This window comes from Onychostruthus taczanowskii, unplaced genomic scaffold (genome assembly GCF_017590055.1).
Source record: "Onychostruthus taczanowskii isolate IOZ18803 unplaced genomic scaffold, ASM1759005v1 scaffold15, whole genome shotgun sequence".
In the NCBI taxonomy this organism is placed as follows: Eukaryota; Metazoa; Chordata; class Aves; order Passeriformes; family Passeridae; genus Onychostruthus; species Onychostruthus taczanowskii.
The window spans coordinates 12,817,364-12,835,514 of NW_024498685.1; positions in this window are offsets into that span (position 1 = coordinate 12,817,364).

Sequence of the window (18,151 nt, forward strand, 5' to 3'; positions counted from 1 at the left end):
ACGCAGACTTTGGGGAGAGGGGTCCTGGACATGAATTTCTTGTTCTTCCAGCCTGGCAAAAATAAAACCAGCCATAAACTGAGAAACACATATATCTGACCTTGAAATCATATTTTGCTAAAACTATTTACTGTCTTTGGTCTGATGTGTCCCAGAATTAAATGCATTAGTCCCATTGACCTGATATGTCCCAGAATTAAATGCAGTGGGCATTTTAGCAGCATTAATCTTAACCTAAGTGTCCTGATTTTACAATTTAACAACTGCAGAATAGGAGATAAGCTGTACAACTGCTTTCATCCTACTAATTCAGGCCAGTGTTATTAATAATGTAGGTGAGATTTATGGTAAGACCATGGAGGTAGATTTAATTTTAAAATCCAGGAAAACTAAGTTTTGTTTGCTCTAGATTCAAGGCAGAGAATGTTAGAAGTCTTCAGTTCACTTATTATTAAGCTATTTTACAAATAACACCATAAATTTTACCCTACAAACTCAATTACCTAAGGCTTTAGGCACCTCAGTAAAATAATAAATTTCCATGCAGGTAAATATATGCACCATGCCTTTAAAACAGAGAAATAAAATGTCTCACAGTAAATAAAAATCCAAGATCCTTCATGGGTAAAACGTGTGTCTCATACATATTGTGAGAAATATAAGCAATCCAAGGAAAATGAACAAACTCATCATTCTTACCCAGGCATAAGAATGCAAGCATCAACAGCATCTTGCAGTTTTCAGTATTTATTATATTAATAGAGTACTTTTCCCTCTGCCATTTTAAAGCATTTTCTTTATATGAAGCTTCACAGAAGCCTTGTGCAATCCTATTGCCTCGATCTAGGTGATGGGAATGCAAAGGTAACAGTAAATGACCCCTGAAAAGTTAATGTCACACTCAAAACCCACCCAGCTCCTAACTTGCACCACCTCTTGTACACATACTCACTTCTGGAAGTGTCTATTGAACCTTGGGGGTTTGTGAACTTTGTTCTGAATTGTTTTAAATATATTCTGCTTCTGAAAAAAACCGCTGTGATCGCTACTGTCATCTGCAGCAGGCAGCAGGGTGTGTCCTCACAGCTCCATTTGCATACCTTTAAATGCACAGGGAAATGCCTCCCTGCCTGGCAAAGCACGTCAGACAGATTAGTACATTTGTTTATTTGGGTTGCTGTAGCACGTGGCACGCTCTGTGGCACAAAAATCTGGGGTCTTTGTGATCTGTGTGGAGATGTCACCATCACAAGCCCAGTAGGAAAGAGATGTTCTAAACGTTTTCTCTTGGAATATTGACGGGGAGCTGGAGATGCTCAGCAGATGGAAGGTACAGCTTTGTGCAAAAATTCACTGAGGAGTGAGCATGCTCCTCCAATCCCCCGTGGCATCTCAAATTTCCTTGGAAACGTCTCCTGAAGTTACTCTGAAGATTTGCCTAAAATGACCCTGTTCAGTTTGTGAGATCACAGCTCACAAATAAACAAGCTACAGCAGCTTTAGGCATTGATCCCATTACTCCAATACTTTATAAGCAGGCACTATATAATTACTCTTAAAATTCTGCTCCAAAGAGTTCTTACATTGATGTACCCTGGAATGCTGGAAGTAAATGTAAAAAAAGGATGGAAATATGTTAGAGAATGCAGAGCACAATTTCACTTACAAATTTGCTGGTGTTTTCTATCCTTAGATCCTCTAACTAGCAACTCATGACATCACCTGACTTAAACCATTTTGGCTGACATTTTCTGCACTCCTTGCCACAGGCAGAAGTTGCTGTGGCTCAACTTCCCTTTGGAAATAGGAAGCCATAAAGGCCATTTAACTCACAAAAGTGGTAGCAACTAGTTTAATTAATATTGGTAAGGCACTTTGATATTGCAATGTAGGTAAAAAAGTCCATGTGGGAGTGAAAAAATTTAACTCACAAAATTGGTAGGAACTACTTTAATTAACATTGGTAAGTGTTGAGAGCTTTGTAACAAGCAAGTCCATGTGGGAGTGAAAAAATTTTGTTTTCAGAGCAAGGTTTGAATCTATGTGAGGCCTGGGGCAGTGCACTGAACCAAATGTTGAAAAATCCTTAGGCAGCGAGCACCATCCATTCTGTGCATGACTGAGTCTGGAGTCTAGAGAAGAAATTAATATGTGATCGTGTAATTAGACTGTAGAATAATTAATATACACAGGGGAAGGATAACTTCAAATACAGGTAATCGTAATTCCATTTTTCCCCCTGTAGTTAATTTTGCAGCCTTTATTTTCTTTCACTCTAGCTTTTCTCTATGTGATCTATGGTGTAAAGGAGACAAGAAGTGCAGGACTATTAGCTGATTTTTTTTTCCCCTTTATTAAATGTTAATGTGAAACCTGCAACAAAGAATGTGATTGCCCATATGTTATTCTACAAGTTTGGCTGTGCTTGGTCTTTCAAGTAAAGAAAACTTCACAGTCATTTAACCAATATAAAAAAATCTGAATTCACCTTGTCTGCCAGGCTTCTAACTCTCCTAAGTATATGCTTGAACTTTGGAATTTCTAACGCTGTGTGCAGTCATGAATTATTTCTAGTTCAGCAGAAAGGACACGTCTCTTGCAAACACAGAGGTGTGAGGGGATTGCCTTACAACATTGCTACACCTTAGCTTGGTTTCTGCAGAATTAAATTTTGTAGAGGGCTAGGAATTAGTTGTGTTGAGACTGGGGTGGAGGATAAGCTTTTAGAGTTATTATTAGTTATATTATAAATAGAGATATTGGTGGTTACAGCTGCTCTTGTTTGCCTGGTCACCTTTTTCTTTTCTTACAGGACTGGAAATAGGACTCCACTGAGGCTGTAATTTCACCTTCTTGTCCTGGCTAGCCCAGCTCAGAGAAAGAACAATTTCTGCTTTACTTTTCATTACAAATATCAACAGAACCTTTAGGAATCAACAGTAAATCTCTCATTGAATTCACTTACACAAGATGAGGTTCTGGATTGGAAAATTCATCAGACACCCACCAGTAACTGAGGAAAGAATCAGAGCACTCAGGCAGACAACTTTGAGGCTCTTATTTCTATTCTTCTATAGTCAAAAGTAAGCACTATAGTAATTCATATTTCTGGCTGAGAAAGCATTTATTAATAGCCTAAAAAATCTTGAAAGTAATAGAAGATGTAATTTACAAGCTAGAATGTATTATTACAAGAACAGCAAGAAATAGTCTCAGTGATTTTGAAGGGACTTTCTTTCAAACAAGGGAAAACTTCGATAAACCCAAAGAATATTTCCTTAAAATTCCTGGGTTTTGTTCAGGAAATTCAGGAACATGTTTTTGAATCAGGTTTAAGCTTTAACTATGTAGAATGAGGTGTATTACTCATCCAACAGGTTAAATAATTGCCATACTCTTATTTGATATTGCATTATGGTTTGAGCTGAGAAAACAAATCAGATTAACTTCTTTGTCCAATTCCACAGTTTTTGCATTGCAAATTGTATATGGCTGGCTACCTCTTTGTCTTGAAAGGCACTCATTTCACTGCAGTGTGTTCTACTCTTTATTCTGTGTAGCTTTTAATATTTGAGCTATTGCTATTTACTGAACACAAAAGTTAGAAAGAATGGTCCTCCATCTTCTCATCCTCAATTTCACCTGAGCTTCCTGACCTACAAACTAAAGTATTGCTGCAGCATGTTACAAAGTGAAGCCATTCTGAAAGGATTAAGGTCAGGAAAGTATATGTGCCAGTGATATAAATGTTTATGTTATTAGTGTCTTTGTGCCTCGTGATCCTCATCACTTGCCTCATTTGCTTCAGCACATCTTTGCACTCGTGTTTTATTGCAGACTATAATGTCAGACTAAATAAGGCCTGCAGGATCCTCAAACATAGAAATAATCACTGGGAAAATACAACTGAGAAGAAATCTTATGAAAAACGAGATAAATATTGAGGGAAGGAGTATTGGGACATCTGCCAAGCTGTCCCTGTGCTGTAAAATCAGCATTTTGCAATTCCAAGCCAAGCAATCAGCCAAATTTTCCTCTGAATGTAATGCAAGCTGCACGTTTCACCCAAACCTCCTTGAAGATTCTGGCTAATAGAACAAAAATGAACATGGTCTTAAATTTGGGGACATAAGATCTGAACCCAAGTAAGTGATACATATTGTTTAGGAATTTATAAGGAAGGAGTGGAAGAGAACTGAACAGGATTCAATTTTTATCTAGAGTTATGGAAGTAAAAACCTTGGGAAATTCCATTTACAGTGAAATACTTCCTTATCGTGGATTTCTGTGTAAAAATATCTGACCAGAAAAGAGACTAGGACTGTTCTCAGCCTATTTTGGAGTTGCAAATGCTAATTGTCATTATTTATTACAAATTACTGGAAGGAATCTATCAGGATATGGCCACAGTCTGTGCTAGGATCACAGTCCATGTTAGTCCTGGTGCTGTTGTCCCAGATCCATAATAAGCAATGCATCTCATTGAACACACTCCATTTTTCTGGGGGAACTTACAGTCCTAAATGTGGCAGCAAATGAACATCAGACAAGTATTTAGCAGTTAGGAATAAAAATGTAATTCATGAAATAAAATGTCAGGTTATTACTTCTTCGTGTCACTAAGGCTTTATTTAGAAAAGGTTTTTTCCCTTTCTTAGCCAGATGTCTGGATTTGCAATTAAGATCTTTGTTTAATTTCTTTAAAACATCATTCCTGTTTATACATCTTCTGCAATCCCTTTTTTAAATGTAATTGTTTTAAAATCTCAGAGGATATTAATTGCTGCTTGAACTGATATGTTTTAATACTAAGTACAGTGATTTAAAGTACTAAAGAAAAAACTGAACAAAGCAAACTTCACATAATTCTAATCTGGCAGCTGATTTTCCTTATTTTCTATCTGCACCACTTTCTTTAGTGTCTGAAATCCAGCTGTAGGTTTACAGTTCCATAAGGCCACACTGCTTGTGTTTACAGGAATGATGTGAAAACCCAAACAAGCCATTCCTGCCTTAGAAAGCACCATTCCTTCACCTTAACTCAAACTTCTGCTGACCTATACTATTGGAAACTGGATTGCTTATTCCTGATCACCTCTCCTACTCTTCCAGAGTGCTATCCTGACTGGCAATGCTGTCACTGGGCTTGTACCTATATCTGCAGACAGCTCTATTTAATAGGGATTTCAGCAATAACTTTTTTAATGTCTGATGGTGAAGGATACCCCTGTTGTGCAGATACCCCAAAATGAAGTGGCGGGGCCTTCCCTCCTTCACTGAAAAGTCCAATTTTCTGTCTTCTTCACAGGTAGGTGGTGGAAATGACAGTCATTAACTTCAGGAATGCCTGCAGAAACTGATGAGAACAATTTCTTATTACAGGGAAATGGAGAAATTGCATCCTTTCCAGGTTTTCCCTCACCCCTCCCATTTTCTTGCTGGATGAATGACTGTCAGACAGGCAGGAATGAACCTCCCCCATTTAATGCACCTTATTGTCTCCAGCTGCAGCATTTCTTAGAGCACAGTTCCTGCTCTATGTAATGGCATCCAAGGCACAATTTATATGGAGGTACTGGGACAATCTTCAGGGGATGAATCTCTATACAGGCAAATATACATCATTGATGCTGCTTTAATAGCAGCATGATCCAACCAATCTTTTCCACACCCTAGCTGCTGAAACTTCTGGAGTGTGAGGAGTTTTAGCAGTGCTCTGTATCCCACCCTCCCCTCAGTGGCTTGCAGTCAGCACAAAATTCTGGAGGTTTAGGCCTCCTGGAGACTCCTGATATTTCTGGATTTACTTTTCCCCTCCTTTTACTGTTCCACATAAAATAGTGTTTGTCATTCTCATATGAGTGTGTGTGTGTGTATAACATATGAGTGAAATTATTTTAACAAGTCTGTTCTTCAAATTTCTACTGAAGTGTTCTGGCACCAGTAACACTTTACCATACAGCAAGCAATTTCAAAAGCGTTTTGCAAATTGGTTCCACCTGTTCAGCCATGAAGCTTTTGCTGGTGTCTGAACTATCAGATGAAAAGGCATTTCTGTGTTTTCTGCCTTAACCTAATTTCCTTAAACAGTAGTTCCATTTTTTCTTTCTCCTAAAGAGCATCTTATGCTTACTGCGGAATATCACTATGCTAAAGAGAAGAGCTGTGTGCAGACCAGCACAAAAGAATGTGGAGAGGTGGCAAAAAACTGTCTGAACACTTCTTGGTCACAGATTAGAGCAGCCTCGTTTCCCCTTGAGGATGTGTAGCTGCCTATGCTTGAGTGAGACATTTCAGCAGCCAAGGATCAGCACTGGAGTACTTCACCTGCTGCCTTCACCATGATACAAATACTGGTTTTCAGATTAAAGAAATAAAAGCCTAGCATAAAATGTTGTTTTCATATGTCCAGCATCTGTGAGTTTAGGCAAAGAGTTTGTGCAATGGCCAAGTTACAGTCACAAGTTCTACTTTTCTTTCAATACTTTTTTTCTCTATAATTCCTTCCCTTGCAGTCCAGAGCTACTTTCAGTCTCATATCTGTCCTGTCACTGCCACTTCACTTGTCATCCAAGTTCTTGTCCATGGCATTGCATTTTTATGCTTCCTGCTCGTTCACAAACATATTCCATACAGCCCCTGAGAGAGCTGTCTCTTCCAGTTCCATCATGACAGACTACTCACTTCCTTTTTCCTTGAGTGATGCCTTTCTACTGCATGGCCATTTTCTGATCCACTCTGCCTTCCTGGCTGTGCCTTTAGAATACAAATGCATTTCCCTGGTAGCACTTTTCCTTTTCATGTCATATTCCCATGTTGCGCAGAGTTTTCTGCACTTGGGACCTGACTCAGTGATTCCCATCACACACCTACTGTCCAGCAGTCCCTCTAATTATGCCTCGCTAGGAACTGAGCTATGAGGCCTGGACTAATTAAGAAAGCTTTTTAAGATGTGTCTGTGTAGGCAAAGTGGAAACTTCCCAGGGTGGAGTCGCCGTCACCTCCTCCGCACGAGAGCTCAGGCACAAAACCACCTGTGGAGATGCTTCACACAGAGATGCACTAAAGACATTCCAGTTTTTCCTTTGATTGTCTCTGCCATGGAGACTCTGCCCAGGCCAGCTGTAAAGAGTTGTCTCAGGAGCAGAAAGAGCCCAGCTGTGACAGGCTGGGGTTTCATTTAGGCTGATTTCCCACTTGCTGCTCTCAGCTACGCAGGGTGCTCTCCGTCAGCAGTGTAAACACAGCACTTTCCTTCCCAGCACTGATAATCAAGACAGCAATGGAAAAAGAGCTCTAAACCCTGAGCAGGTACAAGATCCCAGGTTACACACCCACAGAGCCCTTGCTCTCTCCACTGAATGTCACTGAGCTGCTGTAGCCAGTCTTACTGGATGAGTTGGAAATGGGAATTAGCAATTCTTGCATAAGCAGAGACTTTGAAAAGGGAAACAACTCAGAGGCAAACTCAGGTTTGCAAAACTCTTGATATATTACATACAACTGGCATGTAACAATGATAATACTTGAAATTAAATAATCTAAATTTAGTGTGATCAGTTCAGTGGAACTTGTGCAGTTGACTTGGGAATTTATGGTTACAGAAGTGTGATTTCCCAAAAGGAATAATATTTTCTGTGTAAGAGTAAAAAATATTTTAAACAAGAAATATCTTTTATAATAACAACAATTATAATAAGGTTTAGGGTTTTCTGTATGATTTATTTGTACCAAAAATGTACCTCCAGTAGGATCATGTTTTAACTTTATAATAGATACCCTAAATAGATCTCAGCATGACAGCAAATGAAAATGAAACGAAGTGTGGGGGGAAAGGGCAAATTAGAAAGTAGTCCAGTGGTTTTGAAGATCATTCTGAATGAGAGAGAAAAAAGGAAAAACCAACATTATGTGTTTCTGATCATAATCATCAATATCCTTTGGTGTTCATGAGTTATATATATTCATATATTGAATATCCTGTGATACTTTTGGTCTGGACAAAATTTCTGTGCAATTACAGGAAAACTAAGATTCTCTCAGCAATTTAGATATTTCTTTCTCTGCCTGCTTCCTTTTCTGCCTTTACTCCTGGCTCACTTTTTGATGTATTTTTTTTCTTACAGACTAGTGTAGGATTGCCTGAGAAGTGTAGCAAGGAAACACTTTTGCAGTTATCTTTCCTTCTGACTAATGTAGTGCCAGCAGTGATGGCCAAGGCATCATTTACATACAGGACAGGGGGGAAAAAATCATACATCAAAACAAACAGGCAAAATTGTGACAAAGAAAAAATCAGAGGAACAGAAACTATTATAAAACCATATAGAGTTACTTAAATAGTAAATATATCTTTGATATACCACTTCACTTCAAACCTGTTGTATTTTTTTCCCTTTCTTTACTGTTTTCTTTTTCTGTTTGGAAATGGACACTGCTGACTTTTCTGAGTCCTTTCAGCCAGAAAACACCCTCCAACCTTCAGTCCAGTTATTCTGTGGAATCTGTCTTACTTCAAGTGTTCTACTTCAGCCAGTATAAATTCACAGGAAGTGGGAAGAAAATCAAAAACCATGAACATTTCCATTCAAGTCTCCTAACTTCAGCTGGGTTTGTTCACAGAATTAATTTAGGAATGATTTAAGTGCATTTCAGGTCTTCAGACAGAATTCACATTTGTTAGACTCACAGGAGCTGGAGACTGTAATTTTATTTTTCTTTTCCTATAAGCTCAATACTTCATTGGCAAAAGCTGTTTCTTCCTGTGCTATCCAAACCTACCCAATTTGAGCAACCCTCAGTCTCTCTGTGCCATATCTGCAGCCTCTCCCCAAAATTACAGTGCTGACACTTCTCCTTCCAATGACATTTTCCTCCTGGGGCAGCTCCTTCACCATGAGAGTGGTCACAGCACCAACATTAGCTCGGGATTTCCTGATGAAAAGATGTCATGTTTTCTGGGATGATCGCCCCAGAGGGATCCACATTCAGATGTGACTTTTCATCTGATAGGGAGTGGAACCACTCTGTCCCTCCTGTCCCAGCTGAGCCCTGTGGGATCCACCATGGGTACCAGAGACCATTTTCAGTCTAATTCCGAGCGTTTTCTGGCTCTACAATCAGACAGAGCACAAAGGCACCTGGAAATGGAGCTCACACAGGAAAAAATCAGAAAGCTGGAGCACTGGGACAGGAGCTGCATGCAGGGATACAACCAACACTTGTTTGCGTCAACATCTCACTCGTATCATAGGACTGAGCATCTTCAATTCTGCCCTCATTCCCTCCCCCTTCTCTGACCCACATACTCTCTGTTTGTTAGGGGATCATCTTTTGGCCACATGGCTTCCTCTTTGCTTCCCTTGCATGACCTCCAGAGGGATCTGCCACGTAGGGATTCTTATCTCCAGCCTATAATCTCTTTAAAATCCTTCCCAGCTCATGGCACTCCATTTAAAAGGACCTAATGGCTGTATTAGGTTAGTTGGCTTTGTTATTTTTATATGGTTATTTATGAACTTCAGGCAAGATTTTTAAAAACATCTTGGGGACAAAAATTCAAAAACTCTCATAAAGAAATGACACACATATTCTGTTTTATGCAGATCAAATTCTGCCTATAAGGTATATCTATAATAATGAGTTTTAATTGTATGTCAAAGACAAAGCCATGAACAGCTCTGTGTTTCAATTGTAGTTCTGTAATTGCAAACTACTATATCACTTCTATTCTAGATAAGGATCTTCAGAATTACCTGAATTTGTAGCTAGAGACAGTTAAGGGTCAACTTCATTTGAGATCATTAATAATGATGATTTTTAGATTTATAAGGGCTTGGAAACCAAGTGAATATTTAAATATTGTAGGGGAGGCTGTCCCATATGACTGGACTCTACAGTGATATGCTCTATCTGTGAGATTCTTGTTATACTTCTATTTTGCAAGATAGTGCTCTTTCTCAAGAATATTTATGTCCATTTATATCTAATTATGTCTAAATTAGGCTAAAGCTGTAACAATCTTTGCCAACTGAGTCCCCTTGCAAAGTTGGGAAATTCCACTTCTGGCAGGCAGTCATTGGAGTGCTTTAGCCTGCCTGGACATAACTCTTCAGACAGAGGAGATTTCATCTTTGTTGCTGCACTAGGCTTGGAGAGATGAGCCAAGAAAAACAATAAAAATCAAATGTGGATGTTAGTTGATGCTGCTGTTGTGACTGCACGGTTCAACGAGTCCAAATATTCCATCGCTTCTAAACAGAATTTCAGGTAGCTGCTAGGTTGATCAGCAAACCCAATTGTGACAAAATGTCATAATCCAAAGACTACCAAATGCTGTTTGGACACTGATCATAGCCCATGCATTGCTCTGACATTTTTTCTTCAATGAGAACTGACATACAGTTATTAAAACCAATCAAACATTTTCCAGACAACAAGCAGAACAGGGGCATCATTCCTTCTTGGCACCAGAGGATAATCAAACAGTCCTAAAGAGCTCAGTGTCTCTCTCAGACTGTGCTGAAATGTGTGTTTTCCTTGTTGTGCCAATGTTTTTAGCACATTTTCACAGGGCACAGACTTGTGTCAGTGGATGTGGGTACCACAGAACCTGTCAATCCTGGTGAGCATCTTTTGAAGGCAGGTTTCCAAACGAAACTTCCAACTCCAGAGAGCTATAGAGGGAAATAGAGCTCAGGAATTTACTTTATTTTTGCACTAGAAATGTTAAACAATGACAGGAGCAACACACTGCCATGTCACAGTAATGATACACATGCAAATGAAAAGATACAGCACATTCAGCTTTATTGGGTTCTTCACCTTTCATTCTTTTAAGAGTGGCTGAAAAAAAAAAAAAGAGGTTTGGAGTCATCAAACCACATTAATGAAAGTTTAAAAACCCTTCCATCTCTTCAATAAATAAGCAAGTGGTGTGTATACCATGGCACAGCAATAAAAACGCTAATTGTTTAATATTGGAAAAGAATAGATCTGCTCGCAGTAGCCCCGTGTTAATTAGTAGGCTTTATTTCCTCAATGCAGTTTTATTTTAATGAATAACACTCTGCTGTTTCAACAGAGAAGGCTTCCTTTTTTGGATTTCATAACTCTCCAGGGCACACTAGACAGCAAATCAGTTATGCCCAACATGCAAACACTGAGAAAGCAGGAGGCTCATTCAAGTTATTTTGGTATCCTCTCTTTGATTTATGGGGAGTAATTTCAGCAAAATTTCCTATAGGAAGAGCTCAAAACTTTTCTACACATTGTGCTAAATTAGACTTACTCTGGGAAAATATCTATGTCATACTCAGTATTACAGTGCAATATTAATTTGGTTTGGGAAATTATAGAAGAGATTTTATGACTAAGAATGTCTGAAGAAAAGAAAGGAAAGTCATTATGGCATTTGGTATATATTCTCTAAGGCTTTGGTTACACTTTAGTAAAGCTGGATAATACCACTGTTATGAAGATTTTTTGCCAACCTTCTGGGTAAACTAAAGATAAAAAAAATTGCTATATTACACTACTGGTATTGAAGTTGTTGTTATTTCCCTTCCAGTAATCTAAGCAATGGGGTAATGAGAATGTAAACACAGCCTCTGGATTCCTGCACACTTCTGGGAAACTCTCTCCTAAGCTGCAAGAAATATTAAAAGTTATTACCTCCACGAATATCATGGATTGCAAACTAACATTTTTCTGGTCAGTCCCCCAAAAACCTAGAGCCACAATCCACCTACATTTAATGCCAGTAATGGGTGCTGTAAAACCTTTTGTTTTTTTTTTTTAATTTTGCATTTAATCTTTTTTTTTTTTTTTTTTCTCTGAGACGGTGAAGAACAGTTGGGAACTGTTTTCTTCTAGAATTATCTGTTTGATTTGGAAAGCAGGGGAGCAGAGAGGAGATGCTGGGTGAAACAAAAGAGCACATAAGAATGAAATGAACATCTTGAAACAGAGCTATGGCAAAAGTCTCTCAATGATTGACCACATCTGGTTGTGTCACCGTAGTCTTGCTGACATTGAAAGACAAATTACACTACATGACCTTTTCTCTTGGGTAGAGTCTGTCCCATTGTGTGATCTGAATAAAAGCAGCTTTTTAAAAATGTATGGTTACGGTGTTATTCTGAAATGATAAATTGTAGTGTCAATTATAATTTACTCATAGAGAGAAAAGATAACATAATTTCAAAAGAATATTACTGGGAAATCTTCCATAACAGTCAAGGAAAACACATATATTATGAGTGACTGCTGGTGGTATTACTATTATTAAAGTTATTATGGTTATTATTAAGATTGCCAGGCTCTATCTGTTCCAACACCAGTTTTTTAATCTGACAACCTTTTACTGAAACTGCTAAAATTTTCCATATCTCCCTTGGTCTAAATGCTAAGTAGAGCCTGAGCTACCTGACCCAACTCTATCAGTGAAAAAGGATAATGACAAATATTTTTTTTCCCCCAGTTATGCTGATTGGGAAAGTGAAATGCACAGTGTGAATGCTTGTGAAGAGTGGTTCTGCCACGAGGGAGGAGTTGTTGGGTGAGGAGGCTGAAAAGTGATGCAAGGAAAGGAGCTGCTGCGAGTTATCTTGACCTGATGCAGCACAGGATCCCAGAGAACTTTCAGCAGGGACAGGAGGGAAGAAACAGGGCAGAGAAAAAGGAAAGAGAGTCCCCTAGCAAGCCCTAAGAGTCTCTGGCTGGGAGCAGGCAGTGTGGAGGGCATGGAAACAAGGGACAAACAAGCTGGACACCAAGTTGGGGGCAATGGTCTGAAGCTTGGCTGGAAGAGCTGGGAAGGAACTGGGAAAGAGCTGGGAAAGAGCTTGGGTGTCAGGGTTCCAGTTGTCAGTTTCTCTGGGTCTGGATTGAAGGCACTTGGGACAGATATTCATGTTGGGAATGACTCAGGTGTTTCTTATGACAAATCCTCTTATCAGTGAAACAGTCTCACTACTGTGAGTTCAGCAGCTCTTCACTAGAAGGCACAAAATGGCCACAATCTCTTGGTACAAGGTCTTTTAAGATTAAACTATCCAGTTAAGAACTGACACCTGGATTATTTTCCCTTTTAACCCAATAACTGATCCCAAAGAGCCCCAGTGTGGACTTCTGTGCCCAATTACAAAATGCCACCCAAACCCATGAAGAAGAAGGAAGAAGAAGCATGAAGAAGAAACCCAGGACAACTCCCTGTGCCCTCCATCCTGCTTCCATCCACAACATACTAAAAATCCCAAAACCTAAATTTCTCACCAAGTGATACTCCTACACTACTCTCTATAACCTATTTCACACTTTTGTGGGTTCTGGTCTATCTTGAAGTGCAGGAAACTTTCTCAATGAATGAGGGTCAGAGTCAGTGCTTCCCTGGGGGTCAGGGCACCCCAGAGCAGAGAGAGAAATATTCCCTGTGTCCTGGGTTTCCACACTGAGGTTGTTTCTGAGACCTCCCATTTTTCCTGCCCTTAGCAGATAAAAACTAAAGACAAAGTGACCCATCCTTCTGCAGAGCAGCTGGAGTGTATTTCTCCTTGTTGACTGTGATATCAGTCCTCAATTAAATAGAATTCCTTTTTACAGTTTATTTAATTTATTATTTTTTTTAAACAGAGGGGAGAGGGCAAATTTCAGCGTTTCTTTCCCTTCCTTGGTGCTCAGACAGTGTTTCTCAATCACATGGCATGGTCCTTTGTAGTCTTTTTTTTTTTAATTCAGCACTCATAAATGCCATGGCATCCCCAGCTCTAAATCTGTTCTTCTTGTCAGCAAAGAAAACTAACTTCCCTCCAAAGGAGTCTGACAAACTCCGTACAGCAATAGAAGCAGAAATAAAGAAATTAAAAAATAAAAATGATGGAAAGCAGGTTGCCTAATATGAGAGTCAGAGAGGTTGGAGACAGGGGGGTCAGACAAGGACACAGAGTGGCTCAGAAGAGCAGAGAAATCACAAAGTTGAAAGACCAGAGCATCAAAGGAACAGGCAGGCAAGAGAATAACCAGTTATGTGCATGAGTCAACACAAATGGCATTTGACAGTCCATGGTCAGCATGGCCAGAAGGTGTATTAGTGTAAAAATGACATCACTGGGCTACTTTCAAAATCTGGTCACCAGAAAATATAAACAACTCCTCGTGGCTCATTAAGAGCAATGCTACTGAAGAAGGATTAATTCTTTGAAAGAGATTTACTAAGGTGGTGTGGTGGGTGCCAGGTGCCCACCAAAACCTAAACCACTCTATCACTGCCCCCCTCAGCTGGGCAGGAGAGAGAAAATGAAATAAGGAAATAATGAAAGGTCCAGGAGTCCAGATGAGGGCAGGGAGAGACCACTCAACATGTTAAAGACTCAACTTGGGGTAATTAGCTTAATTTATTACCAGCCAAACCACAGTAGGATAATGAGAAACAAAAAATAAATCTTGAATCACCTTCCTCCCAACATTTCTTTCCTCACTTCACTCAGGATTTCTCTGCCTCCTGTCCCCCAGTGCTACACAAATAGGGGCTGTGGCCAGCTCATCACACATTGCCTCTGTTTCCAAAGCAAAGGGAACCCAGGACAGCCTGCAGCCTTTGCAATGGATATCTGAATTGTTTTTCCACATTTTCAGGCCCAAAAGCCGGTCATGTGAGTATTTGTGGCATTTCAGTTGCCTAGATATTTTTTAAATGAAATTATTTTCACAATAGGACTCTAAATGATTTACACAAAAGCCTCTGAATGGTTCCTTCAGCAACATTTTAGCCTATTGAACAGGAGTGTACCTTTTTCAAAGTGAAATTTTAGCACAATGGCTTTCAGCAGCTGCTCTCAAGCCTCTGTGGTTCTTTGTACAAATTCTGCCTGCAGTACTTCATACCTCATTTCCCCTAACGTGACATTCTCTGTATTTGTTGAATAATTGGTGAAAACATATTGTTGCTAAAAACGTTTGCCACTCTGTTCTAATGGGAATAGCAATAAAAGGGGAAGGGCAAAAATATGTCATATTGCACAAAAAGCAGCACAATTGCACCCTTCAGAGAGGCCTTGCAGGGAACTGTGAAACTTGTGCTGTTGAAAAACTCTTTGGCTTCTTTCAGATATTTTTACTGCTTCTCTCTCTTTTTCATGTGGTGGATGTTTGCATGCAAACAAGAGGTCAAGTTCTGCTCTCAAATCAGCATAAATTTGAAATTCAACAGTCACAGTAAACAAATAGCAGTGTAAGCAGAAGAAATCCCACGCTGGCTTTCTGGGTGTGTTTTATGGTCAATGACCTAGATGCTGGAATGTATTTTTACCCAAACTGCATTGCACCCAGGACTCTGGAATTGCTGTGCTTCAGCCTGACTTTGAATGAAAAAATCCTATTTTTCATCCTTTCCTTTCTTTTTTTCTCTTTTTTTCCACTTAAGATCTAGAGGGCACCTCACTGCTCAGTTGATGACTAGTGAGTGTTTTACCTGGAAGTGTAGAAAATGTGTTCTTGTACTTGTGCCTTCATTTCCTCCCCTTGGGAATGATGCAGAGTGGCCTCAGCAAAAGTTTTGGGGGACGTTCAGTGGCATTTGAAAAGTGCTTTGTTTGGAAAGGGTTACTTAACTCCAGCAACAGCTAAATAGGTGCAGTCCTGTTGTTACCCAAAGCATCAGACAATAATAAACAATACAAGTTGGAACAATGTGCTGTTTCCAGAGTGTGACTTTAAAGAATGAGTTATGAGATGATGATGCTGTTGTTATGGTTACAGATCCATTTAAAGAACTGAATGCACTAAATACTGTTACGAAAATTAAGTAAATATTAAGCAGCAGTCTAAAGCACAGGCGTGTAGGAGCCAATGGGGTTTTTTTTATTATTGTTGTTTTTGTGATTTTAATTGCTCTTAATATTTGTGATAGTGGCAGGATGAAGGAGCTGTCCAAAAAAAGGGTGTGATGCCTGGTTAGTGCTTGGAAGGCAGATCTCTGATGCTCAGAGTATCTTTCCAGAGTGTCTTTCCAGTACTGCACCAACTCCTTCTGAACTTAACCAATATACAATGGAGAATCACACTGCAGGCAGAAAAGAGATTAAAATGCCCTTCCATAAGAATTGTTGTATTAAACCCAGGATCTTACACAGAGGGTTACAAAAAGCTTCCTCCTTACAACTGAACAAGTGAGGACAAGGAGCTCGTATAGTCATGGAAACTGTGATGTGGGGGATATTTCATTTTCTATTCCACCATGGAATCACTTAAAGCCCTGAGAATACAGCAAAGGCACCTGTCCTCAGGGGTCCCTGTGCTGCTGAGCAAGCAAGCTGCCCAGCCTGGCTGCTGCTTGTTCCTGGAGCAGCTATTCCAGGGCTTCCCAGGCTCCTTGCTGCTTCAACACGCTCGTTTTGCTCCGCGAGGAAGCCAAGGGACAGTTGGCAAAATAATTAGCTCCAGGGTTCACTGGAGGCAGAAAACATGAAATAGGTGGTGCCAAAACGGGCTCCTTTAGCCCCAGACAGGCTGCTGACAGCGTGCCAGCAGGTCCTGTGCCCACCAAGAGAAGCACACACCCCGAGGACAGGATGCAGGGCGAGAGCTGCGTGCTGCTGCAGGACAGATTTCACCTTTTTCTTTCTGCTTATCTCACTGTGAAAACACAAAACAGTCTAGTTATGTCTCAGGCCCACAGAGCCAGGAATTGCTGCCTGGCACAGATGAGTTTGGTAATGAGGATGCAGGGAATAGGTGGAATTATTGATTATTGGCAGATCTTGAAAGCTTCATTTGAGTGCTCACTTTCTATAATCGTAGAAGAGCCATGCAATTTATAAAGAATACATTCAAATACATGACAGGTGGTTGCCTGTCAGAAACTTATATGTTCTCTAAGAGTTTGTACCTAAAAGACTTGAGCTTTGGGAGATACTCAGCATATGGTAGTTAAGGAAAAGCTCTTTTTAAAATTGTACTGCCACTACATCTAAATATAATCCTAAAGAGAGAGAGAGAGAGAAATATCCAAATCCAGGACTGTAATTATGCTTACCAACCTACTTCATTTATCAAAGCACATTAGAAAATGAGCAGAGAATTTAACTCAGGGAACCTGCACCACTTTCAATTATCAGCCCTATAAATTACACGAGCAGTGCAATGCAATGAGATCAAAGACTCTGAGCCATTTGATTTTCTCACACATGAGTGAGTGGCTCCTGGGCACACTGATTACTCACCAGTGCTGGATAACTGGGGCAATATTGAACCCCAAACATGTGGCACCAGTGACAAAGGCAGAGAAATGAACCAGGGGATACTCTGGAGGTTTGTTCAGCTACACAAGGCTGCTGTATAGATAAGCAAATGCCTTATGAATGTGCTAATGAGCTTGCCTTCTAACCCCATCAGCTAAAAGTGCTGGGGCTAATTTATTTTTCTTTGTCTCTTTAGAATATCTATCATCTCTAAAAATTGATATGCAGTCTCCTGAGTGTATTAAGAACAATTTCTAATTTCTGATCTATTCAAGGCATCCTCCAACATTTGGATTATACCACTATCAGCAGCCTGATATTAATTCAGGACATATTTGTTACAGACTAATCAACTTCATGCATTCATCATCTATCTGAACAGAGAAGGTAAATTCTTTGACAATATTTAGGAAATTAATTTCATAGAAATCTTAAAAGAAATTACAGAAAATGCTGTCTTGAGCTATGAGTGGGATCCAAGCCTGTTAGTCTGCCTGTTTTCTTCCAATAGGTTTTACTCAGTTGTTGTGAGTAAAACCTATTTGAAGGTTATACAAAAATTTTGGGTTTTATATACGCTCCTGAATAAGTTCTGTATGTACAAGGGGAAAGGAAGCTGGGAGAAGGGAAGGAGAAAAAAAGTCCATGTGAAGGTTTTATGTCTCCTGACCCTCTGAAAGGTTTTGGCACATAGCTCACGCACTAAATAACCTGGGAATATTTCCTGCAAGAATGGTAAATTATTACTGTAAATATTTCCTGCTGCTTCCTGTGCAAGGATGGGCTGTGCATCACTGCCTTGGCTGCTGGGGTTTCAGCTGGCACCAGCCCAGCAGACAAATCCTCCTCTTCCTCCTCCTCCTCCTCCTCCCAGTAATAAGGACAGCAACTGAGAAATCTCAAGTCCATCTTTG